General features: G+C 38.9%; 1 pseudogene; it reads left to right on the forward strand.

Annotated features, from left to right (window-relative positions):
• The first annotated feature begins 383 nt into the window (after positions 1–383).
• LOC145050159 (uncharacterized) lies at positions 384–2,588 on the forward strand (annotated as a pseudogene).
• Positions 2,589–13,510: the final 10,922 nt, after the last annotated feature.

Here is a 13,510-nt window from a genome sequence, read left to right on the forward strand (position 1 = left end):
CACGAAAATGAAAACGAAAATAACCTATGATTAGCATTACTCGATCGGTGTTGTGCTCAAGAAATCGACTCGCTATTGCCGCCAACTCTTGCCCTCTCGCCATTTCCGTCACTGTTAACTCTCTTGCAATTTGTAGGATTACTATTTAGGGTTTATCTTACACATGTATATTCCCTAAGTAGGTTAATTAGAATAACGGACGACTCAATTGTCCTCCGGCGACCTTAGGGTTACGTATCCTCCAGCGATCTTAGCGTTACTTGTCCACCCATTCTCCGACTTCACCACCAAGAACCTCCGTCTGGTAAACTAACATCCTCCTATTTCGCTTTCTTTTAAGATAAAAAAAACCAAGTAAGGTTTCAAGATCAAGAATTTCAACCATGGTAAGGTTTAGAGATCAAGTATTTCAATCATATGTTGTTTTTTTAATGCCAAGCAAATTTAACTGTATGTTGAGGTCGATCACATTTTCTTATATATTTATTTGTTGCAGGCTATGACATCCACAATTTGGTACCTGAGAAAGCATGTAATATTACATTACAGGTGGTGTTGCTGATGTTCCTTGCCCTTACAAGTGTGTATCTGAGAGATACCACATGCCTCACTGGTCACTGCTATACAACATTTGAGGAGTTAATTTATACGTTTGGAGGACCATGGGTGTTTGGTTTTATGCTTCTAGGTTTGTTCCTCCTTTTTGCCCTTGTACTTAGTATGGTGGGGATGAATTTCCTGTATTAGTTCCCACTCGATGTGGCTTGCAGTTGGATCGATCTGTTCCTTTCTTGGAATCATTAAATGAGGTACATTAATTTTTTACTTCCATTCTTGCTTCCACAAACTATTAAATAATTTTTTTTATATGTGTTCAATTTATTTATTTATTTTTTTTATAGAATTCCATTCCATTGTCTTTCAACAAACGTGTGGCGGATTACAATTATTTAAGATGCAATTCAGTTTCGAAACCTGGTCTTTTTTTTTTTTTTTTTTTTTTTTTTTTTTTTTTAATTTGAAAATATATTGTTTGTTTGTTACTTCTTTTTCAGGTTCTTGAAACAAATAGACATGAGGAATCCCAGAATCAAGTGCACAGAATGTACTTCATGGGATCTAATAGTTTCAATGCACCTTGGTATCTCCCTCATTCCCCTTCAGGGCATCCAGAATGCATTGAACTCCATAAGTTTAATGGATTGCCACATCATCCTTCTTAAATTCATACAACTCTATTATTGTTTTCTCTACAATGCATTGAACTCTAAAAAGTTCAATAGAATGTTACAAAATATAATTAATAGTAATATTTAAGGATTAAAACTTTCCTTTTTCCCATTGAAGAGTTCAATGGCCATTGAACTCCAAATCTATTGAATGCCAAGGTGGCATCTCACAATGGTTGAGTTTCATCCATTGAATGACACATGGACTTGCCATCTCATTCAACTCTCCCACTGAACTCACCATTGTGGATGCTCTCAGAACAAGTAGCTGAAATTGTGTATGTGTTTTACAAATTTTCACTCATTTAGTTTTTCCAAGTTTTGACAGTGATTTTCTATAAACAAAAACATCGTTTATCCATACAACATAATGGGGTAATAGTTGAAAAAGAACTGATGATGATGAATTTTGGGTGTGGCAGATATGAAGATGCATTCAATAGATTTGCAGAGGAGATAAATAGTTTAGCAGCTTATCAATGGTGGAGAGGATCATTTTACAACATCCTTTCTGTGATTGTATGTCCATTTTCCGGGACATGGCTGCAATGGTGTCTCAAAATTAAGATGCAAAGATTACGTGAGTTTGTTAGATCAGAATATGATCATGCACGCTTGCATTCATGCCGTTCCCATGTTCTCTACGAGGAGCTTAAGGTCCCCTTTCAATGATTTGGCTTTTTCCAAATAAATAGGTTGAAATTTAGCAACTCTAGTCTAAGATGCTTATTCTTTGTTGTTATTTAAATGCAGGTTTCTGCAACTTTTGATATGATTCTTGAATATGTGAATTTTTTACCTTGGTGGAGATGAGAAGAGAGATGACCTTCCTCCTTCACTTCATCAAAGATTTCCCCTCTCTTTAGTTTTTGGAGGGGAGATGGAAGTTACATGGCTCCTTTTGTTCTTCATAGTGATAATATTCTAACTAGCCTCATGAGTCAGGTTTCATTTCATTCAATATTTACCTGCTGTAATTTTGTAGATTTTCAAAGTATAATTTTGTAATAAAAAAATATTGAAAGTACATTGTGATAATTGTATAGGTTCTAGAAAATATAACGTCCTAATTTGTCCTATCATTTTGAGGTCTTATGTTTTATTTATTTTATGTAGGTTGTGACATCGATGATTTGGTACCGATTAGTTGCTGGTCTAAATGCACAACTACGGCTTGTTAGGCGCGATCAATTAAACTCAACTTTCCGACTAATCATAAGTTGGCTTAACACGTATGCAAATCCAACTTTAAGTGTCCATAGAATACACATTTATTTAGTTTGCTTTCAGCCTACTGCCTTAAGCTATTATCAGTTTGTATTGATAGTTTATGCAGTTGAGTGTCGACTGCATTGTTAATAAATGAGCCTCAATGGGTGGGTATAATTGTCAAACCAATAAATTATTCCTTAAAAGGAGCAAAAACCTAATTTGGATGTTAGCCTTATTAATGGTGTTTCTGGAAACTTGTTGTGACAACCTGAAATTTATTCCGTCACTGTATCCCGTTTCTGTCAATAAAACTCGTCTTTATCGAATTGTTCCGTTAACATTTTGGATTAGGTTATTTAAATTGAGACTTTTATTATGACTTCATGAGTGTCCAAACGCATTAGAAACACGTGAAACCCCCTCGATATTCTTTTTAAAAGTTTCTAATTCACGACCACGTCGGGTTACGACAATTTAATCGGGTACGAACATAAACTCCGTTTAACGTCGGTATTGGGTAGATTTCCACCGGGCCACAAACTTAAACCCTATATAAGGGTGAGTGTAACACCCGTTTATTTATTAGTTAAATAATTAAATTTATGAACGAATAGTAACCCTAAAATAAATAATTGAAAGTTTAGAGGGTTAAATGGTAAATTTCGGACTCAATTCGTAAAGAGAGTTTAAGGACGGGGTCAAAAGGGTAATATATGGACTTTAATTGAGAATAATTTGTAAATGAGGGGTTGGATGGTATCTGCTGGACTTATAATGAAAGGAATTATTGGAGCAGGGGTGCAATGGGTAATTATGGGAGCTATTTCGAAATTATTCAGGAAGGAGGGGCCATAGTTGCCATTATGGAAGTGATTTTGGTTGGAGCCGGGTATAAAACACTCCCGTAACCCTAACCCTAGAGCCATGATATCCAGCCACCACCTTCTCCATCTTCAATCGCCGGCCGCCAACGACAGCCTCTCTAGTCTGTCGCTGTCGCCGCTGCTTAGTCGAGTTCAACACCATCCGCCACATCGCAACCGAGACGCTTTCACCACTTCCGGATTCCTCAGCCGACGGCGAATCTCGTGTGGGAGTCGCGTCCGATAGGGAGGTCGGGGGTAGATGACGAAGCTGCCACCCCGCCGTTGAGATTGTTGGCCACCAGCTGTTGCCACCTTGCGCCACCGAAGCTGCCATCGTGAATCAGTGCATCGACCATCGTGGTTAGCTGCTACTGTTGTCATCATTTCCTCTCCGCCACCAGGTACGTTCCTGTTTCGCCACGGAGGAGAGCTGCTGCCAAACGCGAAGACCGCCGCTGCTGTCGACGCCATTCACTATGTCGTTTCCGCTCCTGTCGCCGTTGACGCCGATCCAAGCGCCGCTGCTGCCGGCTATTTCTCTATCATCGTTGTCACCCACCACAGGTGGGTGTTGGAATCATTTTCCGAGCAATAGGTTGTGAGTGTGGGTGGCTGCCGACGTGAAATCGTTCTGCTGCCGGCATTTGTCACCGCCGGCCACCTCGGGTGGCTGTATGTGCGTGTTACCGTGAAATTAGGTGTGTGTGTGTGTGTTATGTAATCGGGAATTTATGAAAAACTCACCACCATCACCACAAGGTGGTGGCTGCCACCATGCACCGCCGTGGATGTGTGTGTTTAGTAGGTGTGTGCGTTTTTATTTGAGTTTTAAGCATTGTAAAGTATATTGCAAAATGTAATAATGAAAGGAAATTGAAAACCACCACCCTAGGGTGGTGGCTGCCGCCACCGGCCGCCGTGTCGGGTGGCGGTGTGCTTAGTTGTGTTGGGATTGCTAGTTTGGGGTTGTTTGGTCAAGGGACTAAAACCCTAATGGGCCTTGAAACCCTAATGGGCCCAATGAGGCTTACTGGGCTTAATGGACTATAATGGATCCAAGGACTTAACTAATGGGCCTATTGGGCTAAGATGGGTTGGAAACCCTAATTAGGGTTTAGAAAACCCTAATATTGGATTTATGGGCTTGGACTTATTGAGACCCACTTGTGGGCCATTGGAAAACCCTAATGCCATCAAAACCCTAATTTTGGGGAATTAATCGAGACACACAAGACTTATTAATAACTTGGAGTATTAAATAATAATCATTGGCAAAGATTAATCTAAGCGATATTATACTTAATGGATAACGTCCTTAGAAGATTAAGTCCTTAATGGGTTAAGTAACAAACCTAACTCTAATTGTCATTTTATGTGAAACCCTAATCTCATTTGGGTTTATTTTTGGGCCTCTTTATTGGGCCTTGATGATCGGGTTATTAATAGGCCATCCAAAGTCAAGCAGTTAGACTAGAATAATTTAATGGGCCTAGGGTAAGGCCCATGTAAGGGGCTTGGGACCAATTTGGGAAATTGGGCCATAGATGGGCCATAGTTTAGGCCTTAATGATTATAGGCTGTTAGGCCTTAGAATGAGACCATGTGTAGGCCTAGGCCCAATTTGGAAAATTGGGCCATGTGTTGGGCTTTGATTCCTAATTGACTTTGGGCCTACGGATTGGGCCTTGGGCTTGAATAAGCCAAGCTTGGGGTAATATAGTAATTATCCAAAGAAGGTACTATTGGTTATGTATTAGAACCCAATTATTAATTAGGTGATGTTTTGATATTGACAGTTCGGGAAGCTGTCATCCAACAGCTGGGGTTGAGTCTGCGGGACTTCAACAGTGTGGGATTGTGTCTACGGGACTTCAGCAGTGTGAGGTGAGTTACCTTCCAATAGCGGTGGGTCTACAGCCACAATGCCGGCCCACCAGTAGGAGTTGTATGTTAGATGATTGTCTTTGTGATATCATCTAGGTTTGCTACTACCTGATACGTTATATGTTGACATGATATGTTATATGTGATAGTAGTAGAGTTCGGTTGTTAGGACCGAAGGGTTGGTCAGACACCCCAAATATGTCTGACATTATGTGATGATATGTTATATGCTGACATGATATGTTATATGTGATAGTGGTAGTAGGAGGGGAATATTCCCCAAGTTCGGTTGTTAGGACCGAAGGGTAGTTCGGACACCCCAGATATGTCTGATAGTATGTTTATGTTATGATATATGTGATAGTAGCAGTAGGGGGTGGAATAGTCCCCGATGGTCGGTTGTTAGGACCGACTGGTAGGTCAGTACCCCAGAATGGCTTGACATGGGTAGGTCAGCGCCCCAGAATGGCTTGACATGGGTAGGTCGGCACCCTAGAATAGCCGTACCGGGTAGGTCGGCACCCCAGAATGGCCGTATCGGGTAGGTCGGGTTGTATGCTATGTGATTGTATGGTATATGGTATGATGGAGGAACTCATTAAGCTTTGTGCTTACGGTTTTCAGTTTTGGTTTCAGGTACTTCGTTTTCAAAGGAAAGGAGCCGGCTCGATCGCAGCGCATCACACTATGTTTTCCGCACATGAGATCCTTGGGGATTATGCTCTGATATGATTTTATGATACTATGTTTTTGATTACTGTCACTTGGGTTTTGACATGAGACTTTATTATGAATGTTTTTATTCTAATGGTTTTATGTAATAACATAAATAAAAATGAAAATTTTGGCCTGTATTTTTGGGATGTTACAAGTTGGTATCAGAGCCTTGGTTTGAGGGATTCAAGCACACTCTCGGGTGTGTCTGAACTCAAACTAAGGACTTGGTATGAAAATTTTCAAAAGTAAAATCATTTTATAAAAGAAGTCTGAAAAGAGAAAAGGACTTCGAAAAGAACAAGGTGTGTGGTGTGTGCAATCAGCCGAGCTCAAGTAAGTTTTCCCCAAGATACATATACATGCTATGATATGTTATGTTACGATATGATTATGAGAACTGCATGTTAGAGTAGAGCTAAGGATCTAGGAGGATGCCTTATATGCCTATTGTATGTGCTTGTAGACTTGCATGCTAGTACTGATCAGTCAGTAATAGGATAGCCTGTTTAGGTTATGCCTGATTATATGAGCCTTTGAATTGCATGTACAGATTCTTGATTAGAGGATAGAATGATTTGAATGGATTATGATGGTTAGATTTTCCATTGTATGAATGTTGTTTGCTTTGTGCTTTGTGAGACTCTTTGTGATGTGAGTTAACTACTAAGTGAATATGCTAAGTCACATGGGACACAGGCCGAATAATCTCAGAGTGATGGACTTGACCCTATTGCGCAGCTCTTGTCTGAGTCCAACCATTCTAGGGATGGGTGTCTCACTCGAAGGATTATCTGATCTCTGTTGCATGTGGCTATATTCATAAGGTAGCTAGTTGACATTACTGGGAATCTTTCAGCGGTTGAGGACTGGGTGAGTTCGGGAACCTAGGAAAGCCTAGGATATGTTTCAGTGGGTTAGTAGTGAGGCTCAGTTAGACTTGGGTTTACCAGTTGAGGAAGTAACTTGGAGGATCCGGGAGGATTGCTGAGGAAAGTATGGATAGGTGTGGAAGGTAGTATTGGGCCCGTACTACTGAAAGCACATGATCCATACTCGAATCAGTGAGAGTCTTGGAGAATCTAAGAAGCTTCAGGGGAGAGTTCGTGACCCAGTTTGGGGACAGAGGATGTCCCAGTTATTGCATCTTAGTCATTGGCAAGAGAGCTAGCGAGCTTGACAGGGTGTCAGACCCTGAAGGATATGATTTCCAAGAAGTTGCAGATGCGAGATTGATTTGGAGCACCCTGTAAAGAGAGGTGCGTGCCAGGTGCGTATAGTAGAGGGTCCCGGGAAGAGACCCATGACTTCTGAACATCAGGTGAGAGGCCAGCAGGGCAAGATTCAATGCAGCGTGTACGAGAAAGTACACAAGGGAGTTTGTCACTCCAAGGGTTTAGGCTGCTACAGGGTAGCAGGATTGGTCATATCAGCAGAAGGTGACCAGTATTTCCCCAGACGTTGCGAGTATGTCATCTTCTATTGCTACTAGATGGATGTTGGGGATACGTATCGCGTTGGAATTGTGAGTGAGTTTGGATAAGTCAGACCTCGGGTCGTTTTTTCTGCTAGTGTTTGGGTTACCAAGGATCATATATGCCATCCTGCATGCCGAAAGGTCCTTGATGAACCCACAGAGGGACGCATCTTGCGGAGTGGATTCCGCGAGTACCGTTAGCATTCCGGATCCTTGTCGGGATCCATGCAGGAGTACTATTTAGAAGATACTCGATCAGGGTTGGAGTGATAGTTCTCCAGCGAAGTCAGCGTTCAGGGATTCAATCATTGTTCAGGTATGGCTGGTAATTGTCTATGGATGAACCTTGGAGTTCGAGGCACTACCGTTGTTAGGAAAGAGCAGGTGACATGAAAAGGGTAGTGTCAGACGCAGGTGTTAGATGCACAAGTGCTTGGTCAATGGATGTTCGAGAGAATTGTGTTTTTTGCATGGGCTGTGTTCGGTTAGAGTTCAGTGGTACTGCAAGATTGGGAGTGGGAACGAGGATTTGTCAGCTAGAGCGAAGATTAAGGCCTTCAATTGATAGCATGTTAAATGGATTGAGGTGTCAGACTGGATCAGATTTCAAGAGTACTCATCGAGATTTTCGAGGATGGGAGATCTCCAGGGTTTAATCGGTGATTAAGCGCTAGCATCGGCAGGCACAAGATGTTATCAGTGGGATACTAGAAAGCGAGAAGGATTGGGAATCCTTCAATTCTCATGTAATGTGAATACTTAGTCGAATCTAAGTGGGGGAGAGACTGTTTATAAAGTTTTCCAAATGTGAGTTCTGGTTGCGCGAGGTGGAATCTCTTGGGCACCTTGTCAACCAGAAGGGTATTCTAGTTGATTCGGCCAAGATAGAGGTCGTGATGCCGTGGGAGATTTTGAGGTCTCCATTTGAGATTCGGAATTCACAGGGTATAGCGGGTTATTACCAGAGATTTATATGGGACTTCTCCGAGATTGGGAGTGGGAACGAGGATTTGTCAGCTAGAGCGAAGATTAAGGCCTTCAATTGATAGCATGTTAAATGGATTGAGGTGTCAGACTGGATCAGATTTCGAGAGTACTCATCGAGATTTCCGAGGATGGGAGATCTCCAGGGTTTCATCGGCGATTAAGCGCTAGCATCGGCAGGCACAGGATGTCATCAGTGGGATACTAGAAAGCGAGAAGGATTGGGAATCCTTTAATTCTCATGTAATGTGAATACTTAGTCGAATCTAAGTGGGGGAGAGACTTTTTATAAAGTTCTCCAAATGTGAGTTCTGGTTGCGAGGGGTGCAATCTCTTGGGCACCTTGTCAACCAGAAGGGTATTCTAGTTGATGAAGGGTTTTGATCATTCTAACACTCCTATGGTGTACATGCAACCCTATCAACCTTGGAACTATGTTTTCTCTATTATACATGCAAATAAGATCTTTCCAAGGCTTTAATCCTAACTAGCATATTATGAAGTTCTTATACTACAAAGTACTAGTTAGATGACATACCTTTTGATGTAGCTTGATGTCTTCAAGCTTTAAGAGCTTAGCCCCAATAGTGTGGAAGCCTCAAGTGGAATCACAAATCACCAAAACACCTTGGAAGACTTTAGAGAATATGGATACTTGGTTCTCTCTAGTGAAATTGGCTAGCCCTTCATATTGTACCACACTAGTCCAATTTCACCAACCATGGACATCTTTATATAGTATGGAAACTAGGGTTAAACCCATGACCTTTCATTTCATATGAACCATGGGTTAAACACTCCATGGACTATCCATGAAAGCTTAGCCCAACCTAAATGAACTTGGCCCATTCCATTTATATATAAGAGTCCATATTTAATTAGTTCATTTTGATCACTTAATTAATTATAAATTAATTCTTTATCAATACTAATTAAATAATATGATTATATATTAATATATTATAACTTATAATATATTAATATAAATCATAAATATACTATTCTCAAAAGACTTATCCATATAAATTGTGTCGGTGAAGTGCAACCCAAATGAACCATGCCGGGTCGGGTCAAGTACATACCAAATATAGTTATGGACTTAGACATTAATCCAACAGTCTCCCACTTGGATAAGTCTAAAACTATTATTGAGTATGACTTCAAAACCTAACTGGCAATCGTAGCTCTTAAAGCCGCTGTCGAACTCTGATCTTGTCAATGAACTTGTCCATTAGATAAGGGATCATATATTCCTCCAATCTAGATATCATATGGACTGAGACATGGATTCTAATCATTCTCTCTGTCCATTTGTTGTTTCCCGATTTCCGATTCATGACGACTGACTGATTGAACAAATCAAATCAGTCCTGGCTTGGCCAAGCACTCACATGTGTCATCATTAAATCATCGAGGGGCCCAAAGATATCGCTTTTATCCTGAAGGTAAAAGGAATGGATAAACTTCGACTCATATGGCTTGTTCTGCTACTTGTTGAATCATACACAAAGGCACGTTTTATAACACCGAGTTACCGAATGCGTTTTCGTGTAATCAATGTACAACCAACTCATAGTAACAACTCATATCTCTAGGTTTGAAGAATATAAGATATTATCGTCTCATGATCACTCGTGATAAAATCCATGAAGTGATTCCAATGAGCGCGGGTTGAATCCAATACTCAGAACTTATGAGCACTCATGAGTGTTGTAGCCCTTTGTCCAACACCTTAGACCTCTACAAGCTAACCCATGACAGTCTTAATTCATATCTACTTCCAACATATAACCGACTGTGGATGGTTTGAATAACTTAGTCATTCCGGAAGAATAACCTAGTTTATTTTGGAAGTCAAAACATGCAAAATGAATATAAATAAAACACTTTTTATTTATCACCATATGATTACACATTATTCAATGTATACTGTTTCAGCTATCAACTTTATTCTTGAATTTAAAACAATAGTTGTCCCACACTCCAAGCATGTACACTATGTTTTCTAAACACTAGTCATGCCACACACCAAGTATGCATACTATGTTTGTCTATGATCTTTAATTTGTGAAATAGATCAATTGAACATAACTCCAATGATCATCTTTCACAGTCCCAAATCCTTACTGCAAATGCAAGAATTCCAAATTCATGCCATTTACTAAAATCTGTTAGATCCTAAACTTATATGCATTGATCCTCTTGTAATGATTATGCACAAAGTCAGAAAGACTTGACAACAACCATTACAGAGCATTCCAAAGGAGATCAACTCCTTGGAAACATCCTTCTTGCATTAAGTTTCCTAGTCATACAGATTGAATACTTTCTAACTTTGAAACATTTCCATATTCCATTTTGACTATCACTTCCAAACAACAGTTGCCTCTTTTCAGACTATGTCAATATGGTCCTTCCAAAGTCAACACTATACTTCCAACTGTCCTTGAGCAACCAATCATTGGTAAACCTTAGATTGTCCTTAGCAATTGCTTAATCATTTTAGTCATATCCAATTCTAGACCTTTTCCCTTCTTAATGCCCCAGGCATTTGGAAATTTTTTAGAAAGGATGAATATAGCACATGTAATCGATCCTATATCCGAAGCATATGGGAACCGATTCATGATGTCTCACATAAAGACTAAACCAGTCTTTTGCTATAATATTTCCATTTCTATTTGCCAAGTTCTCATAATTCAGATTATGAAAAGGGATGCCGTAATCATAATCGAATTTTAGAACGCAAATAATGAACCCATATATAGAATTTCCTTATGTTGAGCCATTCCAACATGAAATTCATATATATTCTTAACTAAATACGATTAAAACCTCAATCTAAGCTTTTAGATTTGAGATGAAGTATAATTTCCTCTCCCTTAATTATAGCAAAACAACTTTTCCCAATTGAGATCTTTTGTTTTCTATAATTAACATTGCTAACTTGCAACCTTTATCATAATTATCATGCTCTCACTAACATGATGATTAATAGCATAATACTTATGCTCCCACTAGCTCTGACATGTACCCAGAAATCAACTGGACTTCTAGAAATCAATACTTTATTGACTTTCTTACCAAAGTTCAGATTTTTGATACTAGATTGCCTTCATAAGACTTTATCAAAATCATACACCTCTCTTAGATAGCTCACAAGTGTGTCTAAACAATTTCAAAACTATGAAAAGGGATGCCGTAATCATAGTCTAAATTGTTTAGACCTTTTGCCATTTCTCATAAGTCAATGTTAGTGTGCCGGTTAACCACGCACACTCCACTAACGACTTTGAGAAGTGCAAATATCACAATTGCTATCTACTTAAAATCTACTTAGTGAAAGAGTTTCTTTACCATCATTTTCATGAATCGAAGAGAAACCTTATGACACTTAGATTTTAATGGTGTATGTGTTCTTATCCATGTGAATTGTCAAAACCATAGTCACATGACAAGGATAATGAAAAATCCAAACTCATATGTACTAAACTCAATCTAATTTCTTGCCATCTGGCAGCTCAAGGGCCTGCCATTACTTCCAAGTTGTTGTGCAACCAATTGAGAACTCTAAGAACTCATATGCAAAGCCAACTTTAACTGGAATGGGCACAAAATATGTCAACATGATAGGTTATAAACCTCAAGTCGTGTGCTAGTGAAGAACTTTAGGTTTTATTCCTGATTAGTTCTTGAGACTTTCAAGACTTTTAAGACTTCCACTGTCCTCTTGACATATAAGACTTTCTTTTCAGATATTCAAGAGATAGTGTGGATTCTAATCAAGACAATCACTTCACACAATTGGCCTTAGTTGGTCTTTGTTTTATCCAAAACATCACAACTTACCAATTTCAAATGTACAAGAGTAGGAAACTTTTACTCTTACATTTGACAAGTGTTTTAAACCTTCTTTAAAACATGTCACTCAAGTTACAATCTTAGAGTATAACTCTATGAATTGTTTTGGAATGAAGTATGAATCATCTTCTTGATTTAACCACTTCAACAATTCATCACTCCTTTTCTTAACTATCAGAATGTACTTAGAGGATGAATTGTGATAAGGTCTCAAAATCATTAAGATGATCTTAAAACATGATACTAAAGTACTCTCCCATCTTTTTAGATTTGAGAACCTTTTATCCTTCTACCTAATTTGATTCTTCTTATTCGTTCTATCATACATTGAAAATTTTCCAATGCTTCAGAATTATACTTAAGCTTGTAAGTATAATCATATTTACTAAACCTTAGTAAATCATGACAAATAGTCTTATCCATCTTTTGTGGTGGACTTTGACAAGTGCACAAGAAAGTGTACTTGATCCCTTAGTCCTTCTCTTGACTCACACATCCATGTGAACAAGCAGTTAGTCTTAATTTTCCAATGCTCGAAAGTTCTCATTCATCATACTATACAACTTGCATGATTCCAAGTTTCTATCCAACTGAAACTTGGGTGATGAGAATCTTTCCTTATTTGGTAAATTTAGACACTACCACAAATGAAAGAATCAAATTCATATTTCCAATATTGCTATCAATGGAATCATATAAGCAACATCTTTTCCTTTTTCTACAAATGCCATTGTAAGGATATTTTTTAAAATAAACAAAAATAAAAACTTTTCTTTTATTTTAAAACTTTGCGGAAAAACTAATCCTTACAATGAAAATGTATATGAAAACTTGTTGTTATCTATTCCTAAGCAATCTATCATAACTCTTAAGCACGTGCTCAAAATTCTGATCACTGAACCATGCAATCGAAATCCATCTTCACGATCAGAATCAGCATATACTTCCTTTAAGTTTCTTTACTTTTCTTTGATTCTTAAAACATCAACATGTGACCTAGCCACATCATGTAATAAGAATCTCCACGTAGGAACTTAATAGAGTTAGACAATGAACTTTACCTGAAATAAAGTCAAACTTATTGACTTTATCATCCTTAGGTAAGTTTGGCAGCTTCATAACCAAAGCCCCTTCCTTTGGCAATAGAAACATATGGACCCTTAGGTAATAGTACATGGGACTATCTCAGACTTAGCCTTTCTCTTTACCATTTGGTCAACCAAGTTGACTATGGCCAATCCCTTTCCATTGGGAAGAGAATGCATTTCTGGATTTCCTGTGTC

The sequence above is a fragment of the Lactuca serriola genome, chromosome 5, assembly GCF_051521515.1.
Source record: "Lactuca serriola cultivar US96UC23 chromosome 5, Lser_US96UC23_V15, whole genome shotgun sequence".
Classification (NCBI taxonomy): Eukaryota; Viridiplantae; Streptophyta; class Magnoliopsida; order Asterales; family Asteraceae; genus Lactuca; species Lactuca serriola.